The 16,092-nt window shown below is 38.2% G+C and overlaps 1 protein-coding gene across 2 annotated transcripts in view; it reads right to left on the reverse strand.

Moving 5' to 3' along the window:
- The window catches only part of dlgap1b (discs, large (Drosophila) homolog-associated protein 1b), a 136,845-nt gene extending 121,916 nt beyond the window's left edge, over positions 1-14,929 (reverse strand). The window contains exon 1 of one of the 2 annotated variants that reach the window (XM_038289017.1): positions 14,733-14,928. The gene's annotated coding sequence lies outside the window, so the exon portion shown is untranslated. Of the gene's footprint in view, positions 1-14,732 lie in introns of both variants that reach the window. The other variant, XM_038289018.1, reaches the window with a different exon arrangement.
- Between the last annotated feature and the right edge of the window lie 1,163 nt (positions 14,930-16,092).

Genomic DNA, 16,092 nt, shown 5'->3' on the forward strand with positions numbered 1-16,092 from the left:
TCGCTGATTTCTATTCCCATCCAGTAGAACAGCATACAACAGTTTACCCCACCGGACCCGTAGCCGTTACTCCGCACAGTAATAAAGTAAACGCCCGGTGAACCAATCGATATTAAACTTCACAACTATACTCCAGGCCTACCGACTCGAAACACAACGGAGTTAGCTCATTAGCTCGTTCAATCAGCGATATTGGCTCCAAACTTTTCTCCTGCCGGTTAACTTTTTGTCCATCTCTATATTTTATGTCTGTTTCCCTCCTTATTTTACACACCGCACGTTCCCCTCCCCCACGTACACGAGACCCCTCGTCCTTAAAGGGACAGGCGCTAATTTTGCACCCGCTACATTAGCTGTAATAATATATTTTTTTAAATTACATTTTTGTAGCAGAAACTGAACTTTAGAAAGTAAAAACCAAAATTATACTAGTAAGAATTAAGTTTTATATATATCCAAAAATGTTTACACATTTTAAATGGCCGTTGTGACATTTATCACCTTGACTGAATGTGTATTTATGATATATGACAGACATGGGCAATGTGGAGTCAACAAGTCATCTCCATGTCATGTATTTAATCTACCCAGCCAATTAACCAGGTGAGTCCAATCTGCACAGGTTAATTCACGGTGAAGATTGGACTCACCTGCTTCAGTGGCTGGGTAGAATCAATACATGACATGGAGATGACTTGTTGACTCCACTTTGCCCATGTCTGATATATGAAATACATTTTTTCATTGTTAAAATAATACAAATGCTGACTAGTAATATGAGGAATATGAAGATCTGAATTTAGTTTACAGACATCCAGAATGTTTATTCCAAATGTGGAGAATGTTATTTTGTTTTAAATGGTCATTTAGACAAAGACAATTTTTTTTCACATACCAGGAATACATATTTAGTAAAACTAGTCTCTGTGTAAAAGTACTGATCTTTATTTGATAAGATCCTTGTCAAACAGTCATGCAATATTTGTTTTTAAAACAAAAAAGTTCCAAGCTTTAAGCTGCCTGAAAAATGCCATTCTGCACTTTTGAATTCATACGTACAGTCAGGTCCATAAATAATGGGACATCAACACAATTCTAATCTTTTTGGCTCTATACACCACCATAATGGATTTGAAATAAAACAAACAAGATTTTCTTTATCTGCAGACTTTCAGCTTTAATTTGAGGGTATTTACATCCAAATCAGATGAACGGTGTAGGTATTACAACAGTGTGTATATGTGCCTGCCACTTTTTAAGGGACCAAAAGTAATGGGACAGATTAATAATCATAAATTAAACTTTCACTTTTTAATACTTGGTTGCAAATCCTTTGCAGTCAATTGCAGCCTGAAGTCTGGAAGGCATAGACATCACCAGACGCTGGGTTTCATCCCTGGTGATGCTCTGCCAGGCCTCTACTGCAACGGTCTTCAGTTCCTGCTTGTTCTTTGGGCATTTTCCCTTCAGTTTTGTCTTCAGCAAGTGAAATGCATGCTCAATCCGATTCAGGTCAGGTGATTGACTTGGCCATTGCATAACATTCCACTTCTTTCCCTTACAGAACTCTTTGGTTGCTTTCGCAGTATGCTTTGGGTCATTGTCCATATGCACTGTGAAGCGCCGTCCAATGAGTTCTGAAGCATTTGGCTGAATATGAGCGGATAATATTGCCCAAAACACTTCAGAATTCATCCTGCTGCTTTTGTCAGCAGTCACATCATCAATAAATACAATAGAACCAGTTCCACTGGCAGCCATATATGCCCACGCCATGACACTAACATCACAATGCTTCACTGATGAGGTGGTATGCTTTGGATCATGAGCAGTTCCTTTCCTTCTCCACACTCTTCTCTTTCCATCACTCTGGTACAAGTTGATCTTGGTCTCATCTGTATTCACTCTGGTGAAGTCTTCTCTTGATTGTTGACTTTGACACACATACACCTACCTCCTGGAGAGTGTTCTTGATCTGGCCAATTGTTGTGAAGGGTGTTTTCTTCACCAGGGAAAGAATTCTTCGGTCATCCACCACAGTGGTTTTCTGTGGTCTTCCGGGTCTTTTGGTGTTGCTGAGCTCACCGGTGCGTTCTTTCTTCTTAAGAATGTTCCAAAGACTTTATTTGGCCACACCTAATGTTTTAGCTATCTCTCTGATGGGTTTGTTTTGATTTTTCAGCCTAATGATGGCTTGCTTCACTGATAGCGACAGCTCTTTAGATCTCATATTGAGAGTTGACAGCAACAGATTCCAAATGCAAATAGCAGACTTGAAATGAACTCTGGACCTTTTATCTGCTCCTTGTAAATGGGATAATGAGGGAATAACACACACCTGGCCATGGAACAGCTGAGCAGCAGATTGTCCCATTACTTTTGGTCCCTTAAAAAGTGGCAGGCACATATACACACTGTTGTAATTCCTACACCGTTCATCTGATTTGGATGTAAATACCCTTAAATTAAAGCTGAAAGTCTGCAGATAAAGCACATTTTGTTTGTTTCATTTCAAATCCATTGTGGTGGTGTATAGAGCCAAAAAGATTAGAATTGTGTTGATGTCCCAATATTTATGGACCCGACTGTATGTCAAATGTCCTCATTGCTGTTAACCTGGGAGAAGGAGATGCTTTGCAGACCTGGAGATGGTTTGAAACTGACTGGAAACAAGACCCAAAGCTGTGCCATATATATATATATATATATATATATATATATATATATAAATAATTTTTTCATAGAAACCAGAGGCCCACCCTTATGTTTAGAATTGTTTCCTCTCTTTAGAACCATTTCCTCTGTTTTGAAATAGAAACCTTTTGGTGTTCAATAGATTGTACCTTGTCCTTAAGGTAAAGGTGAAGAACCAAGTCTTGTCCAGCTGGCTCTCTTGTGTTTGGTCCATATATCTGGAAAAATACATCAGGAGGCTTTTAAGTTTCCCAATATAGAATCTTTGGAGTCCCTCACTGCATTAATCTACTTACATAATGCAGTGTTTTTCAATTTTAAAGGGGGATTTTGTGCTTGGATGATACAGCTTCATTTGGATAGATCTGAAGTATACCGGGAGGTTATGTTGGGAGAAAGTTCAACTTTCCCAGATGTTATGGCCATTAAAGAGATGACAAAACTCGTGCATTAGTCAAGGGGTGTGTTTCCTGGTTTACGTTGCTACCTTGACACGGCCCAGCAAGTATTGTTTTTGTTTTGTTTCTTTGTAATTGCAAAGATGAATGCTTGTCATCAACACAAAAAGGTTTTAAAGTCTTTACAGAAGGAACATGGAATCTCTCATTTATGAATAATGAAAAAAATCTACTGACAATTGCTTTGGGTCTTAAAGGGGTCATAGAATGCAAAACCGAGTTCACATTGTAATAGATTAATAATGATAGTTCGGTCGGTGAAATGGACGTACAGAGATGTTCAAACCCCATTGACACCTCCTTTCTTTGCAAATCTTGAACTGGACCTCAGCAGAGAGCCATGAGCATCCCGTCCTCGGTGTAACTTACGTATGGAGGAGGGAGGCTGGTAAGGCAATCGGGGAGGAGCACGGGGCCGCCGGTGTCCAAGCTACCGTTATCGGGTCGGGTTCGGTCGCTCCGTCTCCACTGGCTCCTTGCCCCCGTCTGCAGGGGTTCCCGGACCAGCCCCTATTCAGAGACCTTAAGGACCAGCACCAAATAACCTATATAATCAATCTATGACCCATTTAATAAGACTCAATTTGAGTCTGGTTCAAGACTCCATACCACCAGTTGGGATCTCCAATCAGTTTTATAAAATCCAAGAATAAAAACTTTGTGATGAAATTTAGAAAAGAGGGTATGATAACTTTTACAAGACACTGTATATGGTATTATATCAGAAGTGAAAATAAAGAAAAATAATGAATTTGTTAAAATGGAAGATAATGATAACATTATACATTTCTCTCAAATTCTTTATTCGTGTGATTCTTCTACACAACACATTATTCATCTACACATTGTTCTATGGCTTCCCCTGGCTCCTTATTCATAGGCTCTTGTGCCCGATTTAGCCACTGCCTTGGGCCAGCAGCAACTAGTGGTGGTATAGAGGGCCATGTAAATGTCACCATCTCAGAAGCTGTGCTCTGCAGAGCGTGAAATGAAATCTGGCAGAGTTTTAGGGCCCTGCCTCTCGTCACATGGACATTCCACAGTTCATGGGCCCCAATATAAAAATCCATCACCATGCTATGATTAGATCAAGCCACACACCTTCTTTCTTTATAAATTATCTATTAGGCTTACATGTTGCAGTCACATCAGTGTGGTTGTAAAAACTACCGTTGACATGAATCTTGCCATGTGATGGTATTTTGCTAAGGGAGCTATGCCAAACTCAGTATAAATGTGCTGATGTATAAGCCCTAATTAATTAGAAGTGGTGTGCTTAAGCTCTGTAATCCACCAATTATAGTCATATTACTGTTATACTGAAAAACTGGCTGATACCAGGCTTCAGCTGAAGATGGTGGAAGAGCACAGAAGGACGATGAGCAGCTGAAGGTTTTAATGCAGGAAAAGCTTCTCAGCTTTTGCTACTGGAAACCATGTCAGTGTGCTTGAAGGGCTTTCTCAAAAATTAAAATCAAGAACACAAAGGGGCTTTCAGCCTGCACTGATGCCAGCTAGACTTAAGACATCTGTGTTAAACCTTTTTGCAGACTGCCTTACACCATAGCTTACATTCTTTTTCCTAGTAAAGGATGAGATCAAGATAATAATGGGGACTCCGTTTTTGAACCCGTATTAGAAAGAGTACAAGGCATCAATCTACATGGTTCTTTCAGACTTAGGATAAGATTCACTAAAATCACATTATGCTAAAAAAAAAAAAGAAAAAATCAGATTGAACATAAGCTATCATTAAACATCATGTTGGGTTTCTGATTTAAAAATAGTCTCCCGTGCATCATTCAGAGCCCTTTTCCAGCTTATCTTGTGTAATGGGCTCTTGAAATAAATCTCAGTGCCTTAAATACACAGGATCTCAGCTCACAAAGGCTTACCTGAATGTTTGGACACATGATAGTCTGGACCTCCCTGGCATTAGGATGACTTAAGGCCACTAATTCTCTTGGGGGTGGGGGTTGTAGTAGATGAATTCAGAGATGGAGTTGAGATATAAACCAGAGGTCATCAATCCTAGTCCAGGTAGCATGTTTTAGGTGTCCCCTAGCTCCACACACCTGACATAAATACATGGCTTATTAAGTGGCCTCTGCAGCCCTTGGAGGCCGTTGAGGAGGATAAGCAGCCATTTGCTTCAGGTTTTCTGCAGCAGACACATCTTAATCATGCAGGACGGAGGGTCCTGATTACCAGGGTTGAAGACCTAAGATTATAATCGCTTAGGGCCCTGTAACACTTTGACGATTTAGTCAGCATTTGCCTGACGTCCCAGAATCTTCGAAAACGCTGCCATACGGTGAACATTCTATGTATTTTTTATTTTTTTTTTTCAATTTTGGGCATATACATAGCGTAAATGATGCACAAGCCAGTGTCCTGAGGGGGACAGCAATGTGCCCAGAGGCGCCCTGCATAAAAAGATTTATTTCATCACGGTATTAACCTAGCTGTTGTTAATCCATCCCACTCACCTTCACGCTAAGCTGACATTTTAGCACATATTCCAATATCTCTGGAGCGATATTACAAATCTGATATCCGCAACAACGGTACTGCTGCTGAAGCTCCTTAGAAATTAAATTAGAACACAGAACAGTTGTAAGAAGTTCAACATCCATTTTTTGCCTGCTTTGTAAGTCCACTGTCACATTTGCTAGGCAACAGAGCTTACACCGAGAGTGGGGGGGGGGGGGGGGGGGTGACAGCTGGGGAAGACTCGAACCGTTTGATTCTGTAGCTTAACTCTTCTGGCCTCCTTATTTTCACGGCCTTCGAAGGACCTAGTCCAGGTAGGTTGGATCTTTCAGAGGATGCAGCAACAAAAATCGAAAAACAGACTAGGCTGTTGGAATCCACTCCCTCCTGCTCCGTCAGTTTACATGATCTACCACTTTATGGCCGAGTTGCTGTTCTACACATAGCTTTCACTTTGCTATAATCCAACTTACAGGTGGCTAGGAATATTTAGGAAAGTTCACAACGGGACTTGGTGCACAGGTGGCTCCTATCACAGCAGTACACTAGCATTCACTGAACTACCCATTATTGCACAAATGTTTGTAGAAACAATCTGCATGCCAGGGTGTTCAATTGTATGGACCTGTGGCACAGGAAGTGATTGTAACGCCTTGTTTCAATTATTTGGGTCAGTGATTAAATACTTTAGACAATATACTTTATCAGTATTATCGTACTCAGCTTATTAATATTACAAATAGAAATAATGGGTACTCTGTCTAAACTAAATCAGGTCAAGTAAATCACTTTTTAATCGTTGTAAATACAATGATAATTAGTTATCCAACTGTAAAAAAACAAACACATGCCCATGCCTAGTGGGTTTAATAATTATTATTTTTAAAGAAAACGGATAAGCATTGAAAGCAAAAACTGCACACTTGGCTAAGAACTTTAAAGTGTGTGATCACATCTAACTGTGATCACACACTCCCTCACTATGTGACAGTGTCCGGAATCTAAGAGTCGTCATCACTGCCGGGGTGATCTTTGTCATACGTCTGATTCATCATCCATCTCCCTTTCCTGTCACAGCTAGTCAGAGGCGGCCTGGCAGCTGCTGCAGGTTACTGTTTAGAGCGGTGGCATGAAGACGCACTGACAGGTCAGTAGAAGTACTCTTTCTGCTGGTGAGTCGTAGTTCTGGTATACATAAAACTATTATCACAACCACATGAGTCAAAACTCCCAAACTTGTAATTGAACCCATTTTTCACTGATCTGGATCCTATGTGTTTTTAGATGAGTTTTCTCTTTACATGAGATTATCATTCTGTTAAGCCAAATTGTGTACAAATGAAATATAATAAATGGAGGTCACCCACACATTCATAGTGCAAATTTTGCTCATCAGGATCTGGAAACAGTGGAAATATACTAATTTGTTATTGTTGGATATGACATGTGTACTAGGTTAAATATCCTGACATGACAGCAGCATGGGCTGCTGATTATTACATCCCAGTAACTGAAATAAAAATATGCTCAATTAAATTAATTAGACAATATACCAGGGGATTATGACACATTGAATCCACTTACAAAATATGGGGTTGACAACAAAAGCTATTATACTGTCAAGTTGAGACAAGATCTGAGTAAAGTCCTTAAGTTTCTACTGTATGTTCTTTGTAATTGAAAATAGATGTAGCAAGATTTTATTAAACTGTTTCTCAAACAAAAAACTTTCAGTATTTAATAAACTGTAAAAATTCTTTTTTCTTTTACTTCCATTTCTAAATATAATCCTTGCAAATAGCTCTGATGGAAACTTCTTTATTAATCCATGATATGCAGCATCTGCAGTAAAGACAGAAGGATCAGTAAAAATGTTTTATTTTTATTTTTTTTAAAAGGCCTCCATCAGCTTTTCTTATTACTGTCAGGCTCAAAGACAAGTGTTCAAATCAATGCCCGAATTTCTGCATGCAGATTAATAAAACCCAGAATTTTCATCGTTTGCACTTGTTAATATACTTTTAGAAATACATCTGCTAACAATCTTCCTTCATGTTTCCAGTTTGTTTTTTTTTTTCAAAAATCTGAAATTGCAAAATACGGAAAAAATATATTTAAAACCATGTCTATGAAGATTCTCAATCATCCATGTTCTGATCAAGTTTGAAAAGTTCAGTTTATACAACTGGATGAAGAGTTTTCTTGAAGGCTGTTTGTCTGGAGCAGGGAATACTCTAAAACCTGCAGGACAGCGGCCCTCGAGGACCGACTTTGGAGATGCCTGGTATATACGGTTGATGCTGATATTGTGTCACGTCAATATCCGTAAAAACTCAAAGCTGCAATTTTCCGTTACAAAAACATATCAAAGTTTGTGTATACAGATCCCTTATTAGTCACAGTATATGTAAGCCTTCTCTTTTTTCAGAAAACTCAGCTACATGAGGCCGTAACTAGACATATGCCAGTTTCTATTTAAATCAATTCAAGTCTATTCATTTCAATGCAAAAATACTTTATTGATGCAAAGGGAAATAGAGTATTGTATTAAATTTTTATAATATTGTTTCTATGGTCAAAAGTTTAGACTCCAGAAAAATGTATGAACTAAGTAAAAGGCAAATCACAGTAAAAGCCTTCTTCAGTTCTGTACAGGGGTTGCAAATATTGGGGCAATGAATTTGCAGTGAGAGCCATCACTCAAATTATGTCCCTATTAGACTCATTAAGTAAAATGGTCTGTAATTAACTAGCAATTTTTCCAAGTCACAAAGCAGTTTACACTGTATATTCATGCGCACACCGATAGTGGCAAGCTACATTGTAGCCACATCTGCCCCAGTGGCTACTGATAGAAGCAAGGCTGCTAAATAGAGGCACCACTGGGCCCTCATAATCGCCATCTGTAGGCAAAGCGGGTGACGCTTCTTACCAAAGAACACAACATCTGTGGGTTAGAATCTGTGACTCTATGGATGCATGACAAACTCATGCTTCCTATGACACTGTCAAAAAAGTTACTGGCTATAGTCTCTGTTCAGTTCAGTGTATGAGATGTCACTTAAAGTATGATCAGTGCCATCAGATGAGTTTAGCTTGAATTTAAGAAAAAAAAGTGATAAAATGACCCCAAAATATTCTGATTGTAAGTATAATCACTACTGAGCAACTGATGTTGAGAGGATTCAAGTTGTTCCTGTTTCTTCTAAAATCTACAATAAGTTCCCTTGTTTTGTTGACATTCAGGATCAGATGATCATTTCCACAGCATGCCACAAAGCGGTTCACTAGCTCTCTGTACTCAAGTTCTTGTCAATCTTTGATGCACCTAATGACCGCAGAGTCTTTTGAGTATTTCTGCAGATTACCGGACTCTGCTACGGGAAGTCAGACGTGTACAGAGTAAAAAGGAAAGGTGGTGCTCCTATGCTGCTGACTGCTTGATTAAACAGCTGACCCTTCAGTCTAACAAACTGTGGTCTGTTTTCTCAGCTAGTCTTTGATCCAGTCAATTCTTGATATCCCCACTTGAATCTTCTGAAGTATCTCACTTTCAAAGTACGTCAGGCTGAATTGTATTAAATGCACTGGAGAAATCAAAGAACATTATCCTCACAGTACTGTCTGCCTTCTCTAACTGACAGTGGGTTTGTTGAAGCAGGTGTATGATGGCATCATCAACTCCAACTCCATTGCGATAAGCAAACTGCGGGGGGGTCTTGATAGGTATTAGGTACACCAACATAAGTCTCTCTAGGACCTTTATCAGGTAGAATGTCAGGGAAACATATAGTCACTGAGGACTGTTAGCTGAGTCTTTTCCGGCACTGGAACAAGGCAGGAGGTCTTCCATCTCACTGGAACTGTCTCCTGGGTCATGCTAAGGTTTAAGAGGTGCTGAATCCCACTGAGTTGCTATGCCCCGGCCTTCAGGACTCTAGGTCTGACACCATCAGGACCTGGTGACTTCTTACGATTCAGTCCAGTTGCCTCTTTACTTGACTTCTCGAGATAGACACGTGAAAGGTGGAAGAAGCAACACCATATTCTGATTCTGCTGACAACAAACTAGAAACAGGACAGTCAGTGGCAGAGGAGTGCAGGATATCCATGTGACTGTGGGGAGGAGAGAAAGATGCTGAGCTTGTTCCTGAACTGAACCCGTTGAAGAATGCATTCAGTTCTGGCTCTGTGCAGAATTCCATCTGTCTGATTATCCTTTTGCTTGAAGCCTGTGATCTCCTTCATCCTTGACCACATATCTCTGATATCTGCTGGAGCTTGTTTTCCAGGCTTTTTTGATACAATATCCAGATTCTTGTTAATCTTCTGGTACATAAGCTTTGAAACTGAACTCTGAATAATCTCTCTTAAATGCAGATATAAGACACTTAAAATCATGTATTTCTAAAATTACATCATTGGCAAATACACATTTTTTATTGAATAATTATTGGATCTCTAAAAACAGGCATACAATGTGCTTTTTCAGTGCCGTCAATCTACTGTAAACGGATGCTTTCTGCCTGTGAGTAGTAATGTCTGAGCCTATTAGATTCAAAAGGAATCCAATACAGAAGCAGATGTCCATATAAAAATCAATCTTGAGCCACAATAACCATAAACAGACTTCTCACAGACACATTATCTGCAGCAATTCTGCAGATGACCATACACTCCACAACACTTCATTAAAATCATCCACACACTGCCATCTATGGGATGGCTTTCTCCCATGGGAGCCATTTGTATATCCACATTCAGCAATACATCTGCTCACCTTGACATCATGGAGAGAAATATATCAGGAGCTGCAACAATTATTACAGTTCTTTAAACAAGCAGGCAGAGGATTTTTCTTTTAATTCATAAATATGTTGGTATGTATGCACTCTGTCACACATGTTGAGTAACAGTTGCTTAGCATTCTGCATCACAGTGAAGCACTGAAAGGCATCTGCATCCATACGGAGACTTTGATAAAGGCAGCGCTCCCCCAGTCTCCGGCTTAAGGCCTCCCTGGTGGATTATGTTACCCAACAATGGCACTGGCCTTTTGCAGTAGGAGCATGCTCCAGTTGCTGAAAGGCATACAAATATGTCTCCCTTTCCTTTTCCCTACTTCTCCCCTCAGATTTAACAGTGTCCCTTGACAAAAAGCATGTTGACGATACTTCTTGATATTAGCAAATAAAATGCCCTATTTATTGCCATAAAGGAGGAGAAAATGATTAAAGAATATTATATATATCTAAATATATATATTTTTTTGAAAAAATTTAAAATATCTTTGTTAATTCTGACATATTCTTAACATGAGAAGTTATTCCTGTTAAGTAAGTAACTTAGTGTAAATAATTACATTATAAAAAAAATATTGAGGCAAAAATCTTGCATTCTATACCATATTGATTCCACAAGACTGCATACTTTATCGTGTTTTAACAGGAAAATTATCATTACACAACACCCTTTTACTTTATTGTGTGTATTAAAGGAAGATTGTTGATAGCAGGAGAAATAGATTTGTTCATTTACACAAGACCTTACCTTGGGTAATTTAAAAATCTCAGACTTCATTTTATATTTGAAAGTTAGAGCGTAAATCTCAGTGTTTGACTTCCTACAAAAACACTTAAAGCTTAAGTGTCTTCTATTCTAGAATAATTATAAAAGAGAAGAAAAAAAAAGTTTGGAAATTAAATTGGTATGCTGACAGCTCTTGCTCTGCTACTCTAAGAAGCAAAAGTGCTCTAGACAGTACGAAATTTTAAATTAGAGAACTGATCCAGGAGCACCTAAAGAAAACATTTTCATCCAAAACTAAGTTTTCTTATCATGAGATTGAAGTCTTGGAAAAAAAGAAAATGTCCTTTTCTGTAAAGCAGGTGACAGAGATGGAGCAAGATGTAGTGGGACCTGACAAGGCCCAGCTCTGCAACAGTGCGGCGTAATTAAAACTTGGCAAAGGAAAAAGAACACGAGCAGGATTTACAGCACGTCGGAGAACACGGTAACGGCTGACTCATCATTGCTGTCATCAAGAAGCATCATTACGACACAGCCGATACTTTTGGCCTTCATTAATAAAACCTTTGGGGGGGACAAGTCATGAGTAACAGTTCTATCATCATAGTGATTTGCAGAATCTTCTTGTATGAAAATCCTGAGGTGTTAGAAAAGGGGGGGGGGGTAGTTGTGGTTATATACATCTATATATCTATTATATATATAAAAAAAATATTTTTATCTGTGTAGTAGTTTTAATTTCAGAGTTCGGTGGAATCAAGGTCAGTCTGTCATTAAGATGCTCAAATAGCTGATTAAGAAGGCCAATTGTGTTTTAGGGTTAGGGTTATGGTTTTGCAAAGAATACAACTACAGGAGATCCTGCCTGTCTCCATCTATTAACATCATCCTTATCTTTATCTGTAGAGCGCTTTAAAACAGCTACAGCTGAAAACAAAGTGCTGAACATGGCTAAAAAGTAATAAAAAACAATAAACTTATAAAATACAGCATAAAAATATAAAAGACAGCAATATAAGAAAGCTAAATAAACAACGTCACAACAACCAAGTCCTACCAGTGTTGAAAGCCAGTGAATATAAGCATGTCTTGAGCCGTGTTTTAAAATTCGGCACAGAGTACATGTCAGATTAAATAAAACTACTTCAGCGATAGTTTCAAGGTGTTACTTTATTGTATGTCTCGTATCATGCTTGTTGGTTGTGCTGTTCTTTTTACATTTCTTTGCAGGTGATGAAGCAGACTGAAAATGTTTTATCATTATCTCCCTTCTATCTCCTCTTTCCTCAATTTGTTTCTGTTTTTCCTGTTTTGTTCTACTTACTTTGCAGTGTCCATATAATCTGTAAATCTCCCTGCATAATTATAATAAAGCAATTTATATGCATTTAACAAGCGGAACACTATGGCAATAGCCCTACTGCTCCACTTGTGAAAGTAAAATCTGTTGGGCTCCTTTTGGCATCAAGACAATTATTCTTATTGCCACATTGCCAGACAGGACTCTGTAAGAAAAAAAAATAAAGAAATAAACATTCGACAGGGAAGGAGCCTCCCTAATGTGCATTGGGAGGCTATTCCATAAATGAGGAGCAATGATAGACAAGGCTGTCGCCCCCCTGAGCTTCCTCAAAACAACAGCAGGCCTAATAGATGCAACAACTTTTTATTTACCTTCAGGATCAAAAAGTATTTCTGAATGGAATTCAACCAATTTTATAAGCATATAAAAAAGGTAACTACTATTTTAAACCACTCAATTCAAGTAATAAAATATCTAAACAAACATCAGAGAAACTTGTAAACGGTTAAAACAAATGCGTGGTAAATATCCTTCTGATACGTCTTTGACCAAGTAAAAATGAAAGAAAATCTGCATAAAAATAACATATATTCACATATAAGCAGTCTAATAGTGTTTTCAAAGCCTGCTGATAATGTACAATACCTTTACTGGGCCTTAAAAGGGACTGTTCAAGATATTTATCAAAAGATCATAATAGCCAAACTCAGGAGCAGATGAAATCCTGGCCTCAATAACAAGAAAATCCAAAGGGTTACAGTCCAATAAGATGGATTTTTCTAATTTAACAATTAAATGAATATGTAAAAGTATGAACTGTGTAGCAAGAGCGTTTGATTAAGAGTTAAGCATGAAAACTAACATTTGACAGGGAAAAAGCAAAACTTCTGTTTCCAAGGTACAATAAAACCCCTACAGTCAAAGAAACAGTAGATAGTCCCTCGTGTGTGGGGGAGGTTGCTGTGGCCTTGTGAATAATAAGGAAAGTGTGCACATTTGGTCTTTTCAGAAGTTTCACCGCCAGCAGTAGAAGATCAACAGATTGCAGGATTGGACTGCTGCATAGTTGAGATAAGAAAGCAGAAAAATGTCTGCCTGCTTTTGGTATAGAGAAGTAAAATGAACGATAACACAAGTATGAAAAGCAATTCAGTTCAGCTACACAGCTTTAAATGCCCCCCCTCCTTTTATTCAAGCCTCACCTTTCATTTAGTTGATTAATTAGGGCTTTGGCATTTTTCTTTGACCTCTTATTCCCAATATCTTTGGATCCCAGCCTCCTTTACTGCATAAGCCTGGCTCTGCACCTCAGTACAAACACTATTGCCTAATTACTGGGTATATCCTAATAGAATAATTTCCATCTTCAATAGCAGACAAACAGTACAACTTTATTTTCCTAGACAAACCAGTCAAGCGTTTATATCAGACAAGTGATCCATTGAAATCGCAGCTGGATTCAGTCTGGAGAGTAATTTGCAGATGCAATGTTGTTAATTTATACTTGCTGAATTGCACTGGTAATACTACTTGAGGCAGTGTTTTAATGATTGTAATCACAAATGCTCAGAGACAAATAAAAACTACATTTGAAGGAAAATGGTTGACAAAGAGGCTCAATGAGTTGGACATGGATACACAAATGATGAATATAGTCTAGATTAAAAAGGGGGGGGGGGGGCAGAATGTCTCAGGAATGAGGATATAATCAGTTTTACATAAAATAAAGAAAAACTGAAGGTGTAGTTGGATTACACTGCATAAATCAGAAGCGTCCAACAAGTGATGGATGATCTGATTCAATACGTGTTGAGGGTTGCAGGAAAACAGGATTTCTGCAGCACGTCCTGATATTTAAATGCCAGATACGCAACGGCAGACGCAGCTCTGCCGTCAAAGCGCACGGATGGGGGTGATTGGGTATTCTACAACTGCCTAATTATCACTTAGATGGAGAGAGTAGAAACAGCTGCCAGTGTGCTAGTTAACATAAAGCTGTTTACCAAGTTTGTCTGGTGAAAAATAACATTATAATTTTTTTTTTCAAATTCCCAGAATAAGGAGAAAGTTGTGCGCATCTAACAAATCTCTATGCCAAAATAGGAAAATATTGCCGTGTTTATTACCCTCTGATGTCCATCTGTTCAGAAGTGCATGCTTTATAAAAGAGATTATCACTTTATTTGCAGATAAACAAATTCTCTCTGCAGAATGCATGAAGCGGAAGGGGAGCAATATGCTGATTCGCTGCCTACCTGCTCTGACCGGAGTCCGTCAGAAAGCCCCACAGAGAGTAATCCTGTGATTTCCGCCGAAAACTGCTTGTTTCCTTTAAAAAGATCTGAAGTCGCGATTGATCACAGCACGTCACTGGCACTGTAAGGTCCCAGAGACCGTAGTATCTCCCTGTGCCGCTCCGTCTGTGAGCTGCAGAGGCATCAGTGAACGTATGAAGCAGCGCTTCACATGAAGGGAGGGAAGCAAAGTCCGGAATGGAGACTATTGAAGAGTGGATTCTTCTTCCATGTTCCACCTGTAGTTAACAGTGACAGTCCCTGTGGCACAAAATGTTCAAGCAGGATAACTGAGAATTACAATCTATTGTTTCTTATAATTATAAAATTTCAAAGCATTTCAGTTCATATTAAACAGTTTATTTTCTAGGCTCCATAGTTGAATAATTTAACTGCAGGTGCAAAATAAAGTAGACAAATATTTAGATAATGAATAGTTCACTGTTCTTTTTTAATTGCTTGTCTGACAGATAGTATAACACATAATCTATTTAATGTTAGATTCCATCTTTGTAAACTCTTTTTTGACTAATAAAAAGAATCGTCAGTAATTTATAAATTTGTTGTTTTATTTCATTTTTGGTTCATTTGAATTGTCATGTCTAGGAACAAAATGTTGGGATTATTGTCATCTGAGGCGTACAATAGCATGGGAATGATGCATAAAATTCAACGCATCTGAATATACAGTATACAGTACCTTCTTTATTTACAATATTTTGACAAATTATACTTCTGATATTCTAAACATTAATGCCAAAAGAGTTTGTTTACCTACCTTCACTAGCTGATGAATTTAAGTGACAATCCCGTTTTACATATGATGTTGGTCAACTCTATAAAACCTAAGAATCTACCATATGCCCAACTACTGTGCTGTGTATATTTACTTTCTGTCATTACATAAATAGTTTAGGGCTCTTTTAAAGCCTGAAGCCACCAAATGCCTTCATGTCTATATATCTATATATGGTTACTTTAATCTGTAATGTTAGTTATTTTTTATTGTTCCTTAATCATTCATCTTTAAGGTCAGCAGGGTTTAAATCACTCTATAAAACCAACAGAGGATAAATAAACGATCCCATCTGCACTTGCATTTTCATGATAAATAAGTACATCCATCATAGAGAAGATTAGTGTGATGTAAGCCCAAACTCTTTACATTATATTACAGCCTTTGTGGCTCAATTTTTTTTTTAATTTCCTGTTCTAAAAGGGGATTTATCTGTAATTTCAAATATTATTTTCATAATTTCATGCTAATGCAATATATATAGATAGAGGAGAGAGAGAGAGAGAGAGAGAGAGAGAGAGAGAG

Source organism: Cyprinodon tularosa, unplaced genomic scaffold (genome assembly GCF_016077235.1).
Source record: "Cyprinodon tularosa strain WSP-4 unplaced genomic scaffold, ASM1607723v1 ctg260, whole genome shotgun sequence".
NCBI classification, from domain to species: Eukaryota; Metazoa; Chordata; class Actinopteri; order Cyprinodontiformes; family Cyprinodontidae; genus Cyprinodon; species Cyprinodon tularosa.